Source organism: Bos taurus, chromosome 26 (assembly GCF_002263795.3).
Source record: "Bos taurus isolate L1 Dominette 01449 registration number 42190680 breed Hereford chromosome 26, ARS-UCD2.0, whole genome shotgun sequence".
In the NCBI taxonomy this organism is placed as follows: Eukaryota; Metazoa; Chordata; class Mammalia; order Artiodactyla; family Bovidae; genus Bos; species Bos taurus.
The window spans coordinates 33,209,978-33,226,801 of record NC_037353.1 but is presented as its reverse complement, the minus strand read 5'-3'; the positions used below and the strand labels follow the sequence as shown (position 1 = coordinate 33,226,801).

At 39.8% G+C, this 16,824-nt stretch overlaps 1 protein-coding gene across 16 annotated transcripts in view; it reads right to left on the bottom strand.

Annotated features, from left to right (window-relative positions):
• Positions 1-16,824, bottom strand: part of VTI1A (vesicle transport through interaction with t-SNAREs 1A) — a 382,358-nt gene that overhangs the window by 132,592 nt on the left and 232,942 nt on the right. The window lies entirely within an intron of this gene.

The window sequence follows — 16,824 nt, the reverse complement described above, 5'->3', positions numbered from 1 at the left end:
TTACTTTACAATGTTGTATTAGTTTCTACCATACAGCAAAGTGAGTCAGCTCTACGCATACATATATCACCCTTCTTTGGATTTCCTTCCCGTTTAGGCCACCACAGAGCATGGGGTAGAGTTCCCCGTTCTCTACAGTAGGTTCTCATTAGTTATCTACTTTATACACAGTATTAGTAGCGTACAAGTGTCAATTCCAGTGTCCCAATTCCTCCTCGCCTTTTGCCCTGGGTTCCATATGTTTGTTCTCTACATCTGTGTCTTTACTAGGATTCTGTTTTTTTTTTTTTTTTCAATTTTTAAATATCTACAACACTGCTCTAGAGGACAGGGACTCAGATACTGACAGTACAATGTGATAGAGACCAGCTTTCAAGTTTCTCTGACATTATTTGCTACATATATCAGCTTATGTATCTACAATGTTGCTGGAAGTTTCCTTTCTAAAGCAAATGAATCATCTCGTGTTAAAATGGGAATACACAACCCTGAATGTAATTTTAAAAAGAATCAAAGTAGACAAAAATCAGAGTTTGCTATCAGTGCTGGCAGGGCAAAGAAAAAGTTTAAAACTATGTACATATACTAATACAGATACAAAACATTTCAGGTAGCTGTTTTATTTTGTTAGGAAACAAAGCAATAAACAAATTAAACCAGCAAACCAGTTTAAACTCATTCATATATCTTTTGAAAGTGGATATATCATCAAATATTCTTCTTCTTTTTTTTTTTTTTAAGAACAAAAGACAAGCAAAAGATCTGCAGGTCTGGATTTACATTTCCTAAGCAGTATTAATTAAAATGACTCTTTCTGCTAAACTGTGGAATGATTTGTGTGTAAATGCTATTTGATTATGCCTGTGAAAATATTTTTGATCATTCTGAATAAAGAAAAATAGATATGGCCATTAGAATCAAAATATGGCCTTCCCAATCACCTTTTGCCTCAAGATCACGGAATGTTTTACTGAAACAAAAACTGGCAAGAGAGAAACAAACAATTAAAGCCAGTGTCTTCTGCCAGCCACCCTTGTAGCAGAGGTCAGAGAATTTTTGAATACTTTTCTCTTCCCCTTCACTTGTGTCACTTAATGATTTGTTCATGCGGTTCAGTACAAACTCAAGAAAAGACAATTCCTCAGCAGAAAAAAGCACTGTCTCTGGGTGCTATGACCTCTGCTTAAACAAATTCCAGATTGCATTCAGACAAAGCAATGATGATTATTTTTCCTTCTTGGAGACTCAGCCCAAATTAAGAAAACTAAGGAAACAGAATCTGACCACATAATGGAGGAAGGTTGTGCAGAGGCTTTCTCAGTTTATGGTTAATAGTTTTATTTTCATGTTATTTTTTATCTTTTGGCTGTGCCGTGTGGCATGCAAAATCTTAGTTCCCTGACCAGGGATTGAACCCGTACTTCCTGCAGTGGAAGCTCAGACTCTTTAACCAGTGGACTGTCAGGGAAGTCCCAATAGTTTTATTTTTGACCAAAACAAATATACTGATGGGCAAATTCCTTTCAGCAATCTCACGCTTCTTTATTATTATGGTGTCTTATTTTCAATAGTGCAAACTATTTATTTTCTGTCAATACTGAGTATACACTGATATCTGAAGCTATTTCACTGAAGTTAGTCTTCAAATGCTAATAAATCAGGCTCGGGAAAAATGTCTATACTACAAAACTTATAAAACATCCCTAAATCTCATGGGCTTGAGCAAAAGACTATGGAGAGCAGTACTCAGAACCAGCTGGGATTGTTTAGTCTATTTAATTGGAGTTAATTGGAGGCCCCTAGTCTTCAGCCAAATAAGCAAAGAACATACCCCATTTTACAGAAAATAGAAGAAAATAAACAGCCCTGATGGAGATATTGATCTTGAGATCACACTTCTGAATTTCTCTCAATGTGCCCACGTGAATACACATAATCATTTACCTGAACTTACACTTTTCTCTAGACATGAAATACTCAATAAACAAAACTCACTGGAGGCAAGTAGAAAGAAGAGGCTCTTTCTGAACAGAGCACTTTGTACAATGTTAGGTGGAGTAACATGGTCCTTAACGAATCTTGTGTAACACTTTGTACTTCAATCAAACTTTTCAGAAGGCAGCAAATATAATTAGAAACAGAATTTTAGCCTCTTCTGTTTTCTGAGTGACCATCATTAACCTCAGTGGGATGTGTCATGTGTGGAATAAAAGGGCTATTGAAGGAGAAGTTTCCCCAACTTCACAATCATGGGCGTTCACTCCAGGGCTGTGGGTGAGGGGACATGCCTGCCCGGTGGGCACACAACGCACCCTCAACAGTCTTTCCCGCTGCTTTGAGCTCTGTGCTTTTCTTGGATAAGCCTGCCAAAAATTCTAAACAGTGTAGGGAGGAACTGTCCGTAACAAATTGGTGCCATACTTGCAAACGTGTGTTTAATGTATAGAGAGCATTTGCAATGTCCCAAATTGAGACTGGGTGATCGAGGTTGCAGCGCTTTCTTTTTTACAAACAAACAACCTCACCAATTGTGGGAAATAAGCAAAACCAATGCAAATAAACCAACACTTATCTTTTTTATCTTAAACATTTTAAAAGTATATTTTTAAAGGGCTTAAGAAAATTAGATGTTGTTAATGTAAGTACTTATGTCCCTTTTCTTCTACTCAATATGGATCTAACCAATGTTAAAGGAATTCATCAACCCCCAAACCAGAACTCTTGAACTTCCAAAATACATAATTAAATGCTAATGCTTCAATCTGAAATTATATCAGCAAATACCATATAGGAAAGTTCAAGGTAGGTACTATGCTAAGATAAATATTTCTCTAAGTCCCAACTTTTCATTTCTGGAAACCAATGGAGAGACAAACCTCAAAAACATTTCATGTATTACATTTCCTATGTAACTGAAATCAGTGGAAGATTAATTTATAACTTATAGTCAACTGATTTGTTTTGGAACATTGTTTTCTGAGATTAAGACTGATTACTTCTTAAGGTTGAATCATCAAACTTTGTTGAAAGGAGGTGAGAAGTAAAAACTTACTCAAAATAATTAGATTAACCCTCATATCTACAAGCATGCTTCCAGACATTAGAAAGTTTTCTCTTAAATGTGTTTCCTTCCAGGTCTTTTGGAGAAGGGAAATGGCAACCCACTCCAGTACTCCTGCCTGGAAAATTCCATGGACAGAGGAGCCTAGTGGGCTACAGTCCATGGGGTCATAAGGAGTCAGACATGACTGAGCAACTAACACTTCCAGATCTTTATTAAAATGCAAAGAGTTACATGGGCAAAGTTCATTATAAACCAAAACATTGTAGCTCATCTGTTCTTTGATCATTTGTTTGTTCATTCATTCATTCGTTTGCCCACTCATTTATTCATTCAAATACTTCTTCAGTGTCCATTCTGTCTAAGGAACTAGTAAGGCACAGGAAGTCTAAAGCAGAAAGATTCAGTCCTTGCCCTCAAGGGGCATAAATGCTTTTGGGTGCGACAGAATAAAGCGGGCAACTACAACATAGAACTAGTAGGTTGGGACTGGGGAGGCAGGGGATAGCCTACATTAAAATGGATAAAGCATTTTTAAGTTTGGAATCAGGGGTTCCCAATTCCTCAGTGGGGCAGAGACTGAAGACCACACATGATCCCAAGAAAATGCTACATGTGTACAGAGTCTTGGCCCAGAAGGACCTCCTACATCTCCAAGGGTGTGACTCAGGAAAGAGCAACAGGGCTTTTGAATTCACTTTTTGTACTTCCTCTGGGAAACTGAGATGATAATTTGATAGCTTCTTTTTGCCTTTTTTCTACTTGGAAACTCTTCAAGCTCTCTTTATTTTCCATGAGCCTCATGTCAGGTAAATTTAAAATCATTTTATAACCCAACTCCACCCTGCTCCACCTTTAGAATGACATGAAAACAATCATTTTCAAAAGTTTTAGGAGGTAGAGGAACAGGCATCACTTCACTTCTACATATTTTGGTGCTTCGTTATGTTTTGAGACCACATCTGAGTGCTTATGGTCTACGAGGGGAGATGGGAAGGAACCCCACAAATACAGCACAGTGAGGGGTCGCATGGTGCAGTGTGCAGACCACCACAGGGGCGGGAGCTGATGTTAGTCAACACAGAGAGGATCACTTTTAATTTTAAATATTTTTGAACACTCAACATTTTATTTAAAACATTTAATTATGCATTTACTTTAACATGTGAAAAAAATGCATAACGAACACACTTGAACCATTAATCCATGTGGGAACCATACTCTGTGGGATAATGCTAAAGAATATATTTTAAGTTGAAAAAAGAAGTGTGCTAATTTAAAGAAAAATAGCACTGGAGATGTTAGACAGAAAAGACAAAAAAAAAAAATTGTGATGTACTACTCTGATCACTGAAGTTTGGGAAATAATGCTGTTGAATGTAGGTAAGTCAAAAATGATGATACTTTATAAAGTTTGGAATCCTTAATGTATGTTCCCTGGGCTGAAATAAGTTGCCGTGAGGCAATTTATGTTCTAGGAGGACACAGGTCAGGGAAGGGCACTAACGGGGCCTGGGGGATTCAGAGGGGTTTCCAGAAAGAGGAGGCTTAAAAATGCCAAGTTGTGCTGGAAAGCAGTGTACCTATTAGGACCAAACATTTGCAGAATTGTTGAATCTTCTGCTTGGATGGGACACGAGAATTCATGTTATCCATAATTAACTTTAAAATGTGTTATTGTTTAGTCACTAAGTCACGTGTAACTCTGTGCGGCTCCACGGTCTGTAGCCCGCCAGGTTCCTCTGTCCATTGGATTCTCCCAGGCAAGAATACTGGAGTGGGTTGCCATTTCCTCCTCCAGGGGATCTTTCCAACCCAGGGATTGAACCAGCGTTTCCTGCATTAGCAGGCAGATTCTTTCCCATTGAGCCACCAGGGAAAGCCCAACTTTAAAATACTTCCATATATATCTATCTATATATATAGATATATATAGATATAGATATATATATAGTGTGACATATATGTGTGCATTGGTTTTAATCCACACTCAGTGACTGAAGTGGCCTAATGGGAATACACTGTTTAGTTCAGCTATGAGACTAACGAAATACCATATTCCAGAAGCAGCTCTTAAAGTGTAGCACCTATCTTCATCTTATACTTTCGATCAGCATAACTAATAATTATTAATGAGGACATTAGAAATGGTATTGAAGTTACGTGGACTGGTTAGAAACATTATCATCAGCACGCACAGCCTGCATGGGAAGGGCATCTGCTTCTAGTGACCCCAGTTGCCTATTTCCCCTGGACTGGAGTTGTCCACTCAGGATTAGTCTCCTGGTCCATCCACTTAAGGGCGTCCCAGGTGGCTCAGTGGTAAAGAATCTGCTGCCAGTGTAGGAGACATGGGTTTGATCCCTGGGTTGGAAAGATCCCCTGGAGGAGGAAATGGCAACCCACTCTAGTATTCTTGCCTGGGAAATCCCACAGACAGAGAAGCCAGGGGGACTACAGTCCATGGGGTCGCAAAGAGTTGGACATGACTTAGAACTAAAAGAACAACAACATCCACTTAAAGGAGGAGTCTATCACCTGACTTTGACTAGAAGGTTAGCCAACTCCTATTGCTAGAATATTCTCACATCAAACTTGAGGGAACTTTCCCTGTAAGCTGCCGGCTGTCAACGCACCCTCCTGTCAGAACAGAGGACAGACGCTTGGTGGGCCCACAGGACAGGTGGAGGGCCTTTTCTGTGCTTACTTGCTAAAACATGTTTCTAAGTGTGGCAGAGTTCTGTCTGAGATTTGCCTTCGATATATTATTCCAGAAGCAGGTACAGACCTCCACCACCATCAAATCATCTGTCTCCAACTGCAGCTGTGATCTAGCAGGAAGAAACTGATAATTCTTTAAGGCTAAATGTGCTAGGCAGATCTTAGCTAAACCTCCTGCAGAGAGGTTCAGTGATTTGCCCAAGATCACACAGCTAGTTGGTGATAGAACAGAGTTTAGAATGCTGTGCTTCTTGTTACTGCCTTCTCAGGCAACCAATGATTGAAGACCAGGTTTACTCAACTTGATTATGTACACAACTTTTAAACAGTGCACAGGCTCAGGTTCAGCCCAGAAGATCATGATTCTTGAGGAGAGCTGTGGGAGGGACCCAGGTGTCCATGCTTTTTAAAATTTTGCACAGGTGCCTCTGATACAAACACGTACAGTCAAGAATCACTGGACTAGACCGTGGTACTAATAAGTATCATCTAGGGACTTCCCTTATGGCATAGTGGTTAAGAATTCACCTGCCAATGCAGGGGACATAGGTTCGACCCCTGGTCCAGGAAGATCTACATGCTTCAGAGCAAATACTGAGCTGGAACTCTGGAGCCTTCAAGCCACAGCTACTGAGCCGTGAGCCTAGAGCCTGTGGCCCACAGCAAGAGAAGCCAGTGCAATGAAAAGCCCACATATCTCAAAGAAGAGCAGCCCCCGCTCACTGTGACTAGAGAAAGTCCTCACACAGCAATGAAGACACAGTGTAGTAAACAAAATAAACAACAATTTATAAAAAAAAGTAAGTACCATCTACTGAACATTTTCTCTGGGCTTGGCCCTGTGCTTGACATGCTCTGTATTATTTCATTTTTACCACAAACCATTAAAAGAGGTATCTGCATTTTCCAGATGAAGAAACTCATGCAGAGAGAAGTTAAGTAACTTGTTCAAAGGGATAGTTTACAAATGGCAAGACTGAGAATCCAGATTCACCTCCTCTACAGATATGTTCTCAGCCATGATACCTGCCGCATACGATGGGACAGGGTGCTGCTCAGAGTTTCTAAAGCAGAGGTCATGAATCTTTAGAGAGAGGTGGATGAAGTAAATTATCGAGATCGTCAAACAGGAACCAGAGTGTGCTGGAGACCATGTGCTCCTCTAAAAGGTTTTCAGTTTTAACTGCGGGCAGCTATTTTGAAAGTTTTAAGAGTAACTCTGCAGAGCAACTGGAACTCCTACTCATCGCGATGGGAATGCAAAAACGTTCAGCCACTTTGGAACCAGTTTGGCAGGTCCAAATTAAAATCCATTTTAATTTATGAAATTAAAATATATACATATCTTACGAGTTGGCAGTCCCACCCCTAGATATTTACTCAACAAAAACGAAAACCTAAACAATGACGTGTGCACAAATGTTCAGGGCACCATTATTTATAATTGCTCTGAACTGGAAGCAACCTACAGGCTCATAAACTGGTGAGTGAGAAACAAATTGTAGCATATTTCTACTATGGAATATTACTCGGCCATTAAAAGGAATGCAATAGTAATACACACAACAACGCAGATGAATTTCAAGATCTCTACGTTGACTGAAAGAAGTCTTACACAAATGATCATGTGCTGGATAATTCCATTTATGTGAAATTCTAGAAAAGGCAAAACTAATAGCAGAGAGCAGATCAAGGTCTGCTTGGGACAGGGATAGAGGAAGTGAACTGAATACAAAACTGGTCTCTGTCCAGATGTATTGTGGTGGTTACCTAATTGCATCTCATGACCAAAATTCATCAAATCTACACTTAAAATGTGTGAATTTTATGATATGTAGATGATATTTCAATTTTAAAAACAAACCAAAACCGTGCATACTGGGGAAAAAAACAACAGCAACTCTGCAAGCTGCTTACGGTCCACAGAGTTCCAGTTTTCACCCCCTGGTCTCAGTAGAGAGATTCCGATTTAGCTGCCCCAGCGGAAACACAAAAGATGACGAGTCATCCACCATCCCGGGCTCGGGAAAGATGGGGAAGCTCCGTTCATCTTCCTCCTTCCATTTCTCCTCCCTCAGGTGCAAAATGCTCCCATGCTGCCCCCTGGCTGTTCAGCACCTCCTGTCACGGCACCCAGCTCACACCTCAATCTTCTGCTAATAAGGTAGCTCCAAAGCCACCCTTGCTGTCAGCCCTCCTCTTGGCCTCCTGCATTCCAGGCCATCCCTCAGTGCTCTGTGCAAGGCAGAGGCAAACTTCACCTGGTTAACACCCCACCGAGCAGGTGCCAGGATTGATGCTGATTAAATTATCAAGTACCAACAGCTGACAAAGACAATGCGTGAATTCTTAACCCAACTTCAAGTATTGCCTTTCAGTCTGTTTGTCAGGGAATACTTGGGCAGGAAATGGGGCTATTTCTAGAATCCACCATATTTATCTCCTCCACATGGTGACCTGCCTGCTTTGTTTACAGACCTACTTTATCGCCAATATTATCATGGAACACCTTAAAATTAATATATGCAAGTGATCCGTGTGGACAGCATAGAACAGTAGCAATAGATCTCAGCACCCAATTATCAAAGTTCAGCGCTCTTAACCATTAGGTGGTGGAAGCCTGAGCCACATTAGAGTCAGCCCTTCAATCTTCTGGAAAACTAACGCATGCCAACGTGCCGCTCGGCTTTCCTGAACCTCTATCAACACCATAATAACTTGATTAGGAAAGATCAACTATAAAACCAAATTCACTACATATAGTAAGCTACCATGTTAAGTTAAAGGAAAAGGCAGAACTTAAAATTGTACTAAAGTCACATAAAGGAAAATACCAACGTTTAAATAAAGACAAAAAATAATGAAGAAAAGATCACTGTAGGTGTGTTATGAGCACTTTTTTTTAAAAACTGTTCTCTTTGGCTCTGGCAACACTATTTGTGTAATAAATACAAATCGTAAAGCGCACAGACTGGGTCCCTGGCCAGGACATTGTGCTTACCTGTCACCCACCGACCAGTTACCACTTGTGTTGACTGCTCTTACTTCCTTCTCCTTACAGATTTGAAAGGCCATGGGATTTTGCAGTGCCCTGCCAGGTACCTTCAAGTATTTCGTCAGCGCTTTAGTCACGCTGAAGAGGACAGCCACTCCTTCCCAGCCTGTCTGCTAAGCGTTTCCATTTGTCAGTGGAAATACTAAAATCCAGAGAACTTGATTAACAAGGCAGATGTGCACCTAGAAAGAACCCCAGTGCTGAGAGCGAACTTTCAATCAAGAGATTTTTAGAAAGTGATGTCTTGACAAGCCACATGGTTAACACATTTTTTCCCCCAAAGCAAAACTAGGTTAAAAATTTCAAGTCCTATTAAAGCAAAATGGCTGCCAGGAAAAGAAAAGAGGGGGCGGGGGGCGCAGAGACAGTAGTAGGCCCAGGCCAGTTTCACTCAATGTTGTGAGATTTGAATCCAGGCCACCCAGCCTCTCTGATCTGTGGCCTCCTAAAATCCTCCAGGTTCTAGCTCCCCTCCACCCCCAGACCAGCCTATTCTCAGATTATGTCACAGGCAGCAGAGCTGAGACAACAGGTTATAGGAAGCTCACACAACACTGAAGAGACAGCAAAGCCTAATGATTAAGAGGACAAGCTCTAAAGGAGCTGTTCTGAGCACTGGCTCTGGATGGTACTTTCGACGGCACAGTATGAAAAATCCCACCTTCTGGTGGAAGTCTATCCTGCCTACACCCATAATCACCAACACTTGTAACACCTTTCAGAATGCTTAGAGAAACCCCATGAAACCCGTGATGTTCAAGAGGAAATCAGAACTTGCAAAAATTAAACAGCAATGCACTACATAAAAACAATGAAAGAATTTGATCTTTTAAGGCTCATGCTGCCCAAAGGACATAATAGGTGCTCAATAAGAGAATAATAATGAGGAGAACAAATGGAGTCTGGATTTTCAGGCCTCTTATCAGTCAAGCTTTTATCTCCCAGGGTGTGGTGGGGGCAGGGTGGGCTGGGAGGGAGATGACACTTCTGTACAAGTGTGCTGAAAGGTGATCTACTAATTGTTAAAACAAGAGCCCCAGAAAACAAAAGGCAAAAATCACAGAATTGACAACAAAGCTGATCTGCATTATCTGCCATGTCTGCCTTGCAAGATGCTACTTCTCTCTCTGTTTGTTTTCTTAGTCTGGAATCTCTTAACTTTGCCTGGGTAAATCTCACCGTTCCTTCAAGGGCCATTATGAATGCCCTGCCATCCATGAAACTCATCCTAATTCCTCCAAGTTGGCAATGATCTCCACTCAGAACTGCACACGGGGTTTCTGCTCAGCATCCATCTGGAAGTCGTGTTTCCTCTACACTCCTCAGCCCTCTTTGGTTAGGATGTGAGTTTTCTAAGGGCAAGAGCCATTCTCCATCCCTACAAACTCAGCAAAGTTCCTTGCAAAGGAACTTGCAAAGTGTGGAGTAAATTGTTGCTCAGTTGCTAAGTCATGTCTTAACTCTTTGTAACCCCATGGACTGTAGCCCACTGGGCTTCTCTGTCCATGGGATTTCCCAGGCAAGAATACTGGAGTGGGTTGCCATTTCCTTCTCCAGGGGATCTTCCTGAGCCAGGGATAGAACCGCTATCTCCTGCAACAGCAAGTGGATCCTTTATCGCTGAGCCAACAGGGAAGCCCATGGAGTGATTTACCATTTTCTTAATAAAAGCTTCCAGGATAGGAGCATTAAGAGGGGAAATCAATTCCTAAAGGTAAGTCATTTTTATTGCTGGGGATTAGACTTTTTCCTTGGAGAGAGAGAGAAGAGAAACGGGAAGTACAGAATGCTGTGAGAATGCCTGGCCTACATGAGCTGTCATGATGAAGCACGGGGCAGACATGCCTCTTTTTCCAGATGTATCAGCAGACTCCACCGATGAATACAGATGCCACAGCTAGCTTTACCAGGCAGTATTTGGAATGACCCCCTAAATCCAGCCTCACTATATTACTTAGAGGGACACTTAAACCTCAAAGAAGATTCATCTAAGGAAAATGGCTCATGGGATTTCATTCCCCCTAAGGCTTCCATGCCTTATGTCAGTAAGTCATCAATAATTAAACAGTAACAGTTAAAACAAGACCACCCAAGCATACAGGCCCAAGGGTTGAGCTACAGAAATGGTTTGCATGGTCCTCTTATTTAGGGTGATTTTAAAGATCATCCATGGTTTCTGGTTTAAAATGGCACCTGCTTGATGGCTCTGGATGCTGTACCTATCAAAGTGCCCATTAAACTGTAATGAAAAAAAAATGATGATAATTTATGACACCTAAATCATCACCACAAGTTGCCAGAACCTGCAAGGATTTTCTACTGCTGCAAAAAATGAATTGGGCTGAAAAATGTAAGCAGTAGTCCACCTCCCACGAAGTCTGCTGCTAGGTAAAAAAAAATGTGAATTCTGTTACAACGAGAAACCAGGCATCTGTCTTTCTTATGGTGGATGCTGCCACGTAGGAGACATGTGAACTACTGTGGGCATGCCTCCTTTTCCACACTCCTCACCTTCTTTCTTTTCTATAGCCAATAAGAAACTACAGTTCCTAGGTAAACAATAAATCAATACTGGGTAGTGACAAGCAAGGTATGGTGAACCCTGGGAAGCATGGTCTTTGTAAGTAAAGTGTGTTTGCAGGCAGTGGCAGAGGGTAAAGATGGGAAGGAGATAACAGGTGTACAGCCAAGGGCTGGACACTTTTCATGCCAGAGTCAAGAAGTAGGGGAAGGAAGAAGTCCCGTTTCATTCCCGTGAAGACAGTCTGGAGATGGAGGACTCTCTCTCGACAGAGTTGATCACATAACATTGCCATCCATTTGCAGACCCAAGGAGAGGATTTAAAAACTAACCAAACCAAATAAAAATGTGCAACAACATGAAGATGATGGGAAAAAAGATCCTATAGAACAAGGGAAAGAATATGACATCCTAAAGTGTCAGAGGGAAAGTGCAATTCTGAAAACTGTGTGCTGAAGAAACCTACACAGGTTTTTGAAAACTTGGTTTCTTCAATGAAACAGCAGGAGTACAGCCTTTATAAAATGAAGGGCAGATAACTGTAAAGTCAAACCTGTGAGGTTTAAAAAAGATAAAAGGGTAACAGATGAAGCAATGGATGAGGTAAAGAAGAGATTTCATAGAACCAGTAATAGAATTAGTATTCACAGAGAAAATTACTGGAATGATCTATGCCAAAACTTTAATAGTTGATACCTGTCACTAGTGTGACTATGGATTACTTTCTCCCTGTTTCTTGATACTTATTATTATTATTATTTTTTACAAAATAAAAGGTTTTTTAAATCTTTCACTAGAAAAAGTTTTTAATTAGGAGAAGTATAATTATGAAGATGTGGTATTTTAGCAACACATTTATGATACAATATTAAGTCAGAGGAGCAATCTAACATCATACATGGATCATGACTGAAAGAATAAAGGGAAATACCTGTATCAACAGAGTAGCTTGTTTTAAGGAAGAAGGATTAAAACAATTTCTTTTCTTTTAAAAGATTTCTTTAATATATCTATTTTATGTTTTATACTAAAAAATTGACTTAGAACGACCCCTCACATGAAACGATAGTCATACCCTCAGTGTGATGGCACTACAGAAAAGGAAATCCTTCTGATGCCAGCACCTACTTTCAGTCCAGTTTCCCCAAGACTCCCAGGTTCACTTTCATGTTCAGACCAATTACTACAACTACAATTTAGGCTAAGTCCCTGGAGGATAGGGCCTTTTGTTTTTGTCTTATACTCTATGCCTAGCACTTAGCTTAGTGTTGAGAAAATCGCAAGAGCTCATGAAATAACTGGTGAATGAACAAAGGAATAACAGAAGGAAAGACTATTCCTTAGAATAGTCTTAGAGACAGGTACAGCCATGCGTAAACAGATTCTTTGCATTCATTCAGTTTTTACAGCATCTCCAGTGTTGAAAACTGCAAGGATGCTTTGCTTCTAGAATTCTCATCATTCATCATAGATTACATGCTCCATGGAAATCCAGTCAGAGCCAAAACCTGGTGCCATCTTTTTATTTCTCTTTTTCCATTTCAAAAGAAAAAGCTGTAGTTAATTCTAATTTTCCTGCGGGCAGAGGGAAAGGGAACTTTTCATGTGTGTGAAAGAATGGCACCCGCTCAGCCACCTGAGGACAGCTCCTCCCAGGAACACCTGTTTGCTCCAACTGAAGCTGGTCCAAATTGAGTCCTGGGGATCAGGAGCTTGCTCTTCAAATGTCCCACCATTCTACAATATTTATTCCCCACCTGTCTGATGGCCGTGATAGCTTGGGAACGCTCCAGCCAGGGAAAGCTGTTGCTTGGCCCTGACATGGCAGAGCTAACAGCAGCTAATGTTCACCCAGAATCTGGTCTGAATCCAGTTACTCCGGAGTTCAAAAATACCTCTTTTTCCTTTTCAGTTCATCAGTCTCAGAAAAAATTCTTAAGGAGGGTGGAGGTAAATAATTTTTTATCCTCCTGACCAATATGCTGCAAAAGCAAGTTATACCTTTCACTTTGCCTCTTAAATCTGATTTTTGGGTGTTCCAGTCAGAGGCATATTAAATAGTTGCCCAATACTAAAAATGAGGATTGGTAAATTCATTTCTCCAACATGAGAGCTACTGAAAATCCAGAAGGTAAAAACGCAATAAAACCGATCTTAAACACATAATTTAACATGCAATTCAGGGAAAGAAAAAGATGCCCACGTTAAACTCCAATTATAATGGTGAAATAATGTTTCATTTAAAAAATTCCAGCCATGAGAAAACTCTACATTTGAAAAGCTTACATAAAGCCTTATAAAATAAGAGACCTTTTATCTCCTCCAGATCCATGAGCCAGAAAATACTTTATCTATGCAATTTCAAGGCACATAAAAACCCCAGTGAATAAATAAAATGTTCTTGTTTTCTTTATACAGAGGCTTTAAAAATTATCCATATAAATAGCTTGGCCTTGAACAGACAGATTAAAAGACCTAAAGGCTATGGCTTTCAGATCACATATACAGAACAGAAAATGAATGCTTTTCTTCATTGGCTGGGCAAGTTTGCTACTAACTAGATTTCTATAAACCCATTTGATGAAAAAGATTTCATGGGAATATATGAAAAAAAAATTCAATGTTTTAAAGTGATATACTTATCAACTAATTAATGGATCACAATAAAATAATCCATGTACTCTACCAACATTCTTCACATCTATTCATGAATCCCAAGTATAGAAGCTATAGTAAATATGTAGTATAATTCCGAAGACCATAGATTTTTATAAACACATTATTTTAGTCAAGGGTATGAAAGTTCTTAGTATCTTTCTAAAATTGGGGTAAATGTGTGAAAAGATTTTTCATAATTGTTTGCAATTATGAAATTATCTTTTCTATTGAGGTGACTTCAAGCCTTTCTTGTTTACTTGAAGAAAATCTTAAACTCTACTGCAAGTAAATTCTCAAGAAGGATTTGGGTCATATTTATTTTATGAGCAGATGCAGTTACAAGTTGTTAACTTTCTATATACCCTCAACACAATCGTGGACAAATAAGATCTCTCTAACACCATCCTTCCTACCCTCGATTCAATTTCTGCCACTGGAAGTTACTACTTTGAGGCTGCCATAAAAAGGGAAGCAGCGTACACCATGAGTGGGTTAAGAATTAGGCAGCAACTTTTAGGCTGGGTACCTGCCATCTCCCCTATAAAATCTTAACTGACCGTGGGCACCAGGATTTCTTCTTCTTGTTGCAGCCTACAGCCTCTATCTCTCACTGACCATGAAGCATAAGTGACTATGCACTGTTATTTCTTAAAAATATTAAGGTACCTAGGAGTAGAGTTCTGAGTTTGTTGAATCTCTGATGACCACCAGATTCCCTTTGACATAGTAAACACGGTGTAAACATTTGCTGTTGAAGAAGATGCTGCTGTGGCTGTTGTTGCTAAGAACATGGTTTCTGAGGCTAATACTAGGGTATTGGTCCAACTCGGCCCCATCTTGATGGAATGACTTTGGGCAAGACTCAACTTTTGTAGGGCTCAATTGTTTATGACACAAGGATAATAATGATGATGCCAAATCACAGACTTCCTCTGAAATTTACATTAAATGATAATGTACGTGAATGTGCCTTACAAACTATAAGGCCTTATAGAGATTTTAACTGTTAAGATTGTCTTCAGGATTTAATTTTGATAAATGGTCTGATTTCCCAAAGGAAGCACCCCTGAAAAGTTTCTTGTTAAACTTTGTGGGAAATTCAAAATAAGCGTTTCTTGTAGACCAATACGTTTCAAATAAGCCAGAGTATCAAAGCCTGTAAGTAGTATTTAGCTAAGACATTTGTACACAGTTCTGTAACTATGTCTCATTTCTCAACTTTTTTGGAGTTGGCTGGGGACTCTTCAGAAAATTTTATGGAAAATTCTCAGCATGATGCATACACACATACACAAAAATTTTCAGAAAGTTCCAGTGGTTCAGAGACTCTGTGAAACCCTTCCTAGGATAGGGACCACTGCTCTATGCCCTGAGATAAAGAGCATGGTTTTTCTGAAAGTACTTGGGGACTCTGCTGCTTGAGACACTTTTAACTGATTTGAGAATTAGAAAGCTGAGAGGGTTTTTTTTTTTAATCATAAAATCATTAAGATATCAGAATATGGACAATAGAGTGGCTATGTAAACTATAAGAAACTATGCTGTTCTTTCATAATTCCAAACCTGTTTAACCCTTTTTTAAATTTTTTAATAAAATTTACCATTTTTGCATTTTCCCCATTGATTGATAGTCAGACTTTAGTTTCAAAGTCCTTCACACAATTTTACAAAAGAAGCCACTAACTTTCTAAGTAGGCTGCTGAGGTTAAAAAAAGAAAATGCCTCCGGTCATTTCAGTTACTATCTTGTCAAAAAATGTTGGAAATAATTTAAAAGAAGAAAAAGAAAACTACCTCAATTAATACAAGCAAGGTGACCAACTTTTGTAGTTTAAAAAATATTTTAATTACACTTTTGGATATTGAATATCTTTCTTTATAAACAATGCTTTCTTTCTTTTTCTTTTTTTTCCATGAATGCAAACAATTCTTTCTTAATACCTAGATGACAAAAAAAATCTCAAGATGTACACAGTTGTTTCTTATTATGGCTTCCCTGGAAAACATTTCTGGGAAAGCACAATTCCCAGCCACTTACTTTGTTTACAACAGACAAAACTGCTTGTGTGGTATAAATAGGAGTTTGTCCTTAAATGCTGCTGAAAAATAAAATACAACCATGAAAAGGAGCTACTTCCTGCCCCCACGGTGGCTTAAAAAAAAAATCTTAGCTACTTTAGGAACAGTACCAAAGCATAAATAATAATTAACAATCGCCACACAATAAAAGACTAATTTTACAAAAAAAAAGGAAAAAGAAAGAAAAAAAAAGAGCTACGTATTTTAGAGCTGCCCTCAGAATTGTCAGCATTAGATTTTCTTCTCCTACAAGATTCTGAAACCCCTTTTTGTCCTCTTGCATTTGCGATGTATATCTATAGCTCGTTCTTGTTTGTGCAGATAAGCCTCGCCTTGTCTCCCTAACTGGACTTTCAAAAGAGATTCACAGTTGTTTGACTTTTGATCTGGGGAGCAGCTAGCTCGACCACCTGCACTGTGCATGGGCTGTTACTGAGCTCGCTTTGTCCCATCTTATAACACAGCGAGCCTTTTAAAAGTGATGTGTGAATACACTAATTTACAATGTGAGCGTTCAAACAAAAAAATATGGTGGCGGCGGTGGCAGCGGTGGCGGTGGCAGCAGTGGCAGAAGAGGAAGGGGGAGATGTGTGAAGCGGGAAGCCCGGGCACTCGCTTCAGGAAAGTTCAGATATTGTTCACTGCCTCTGGCGTCTAATGAAACAGATGGCCAAAGGCCTCCCTGAGCTTACAATGGAGCAGACAGTGGTGTAATGTTGTGGGGGCCTGG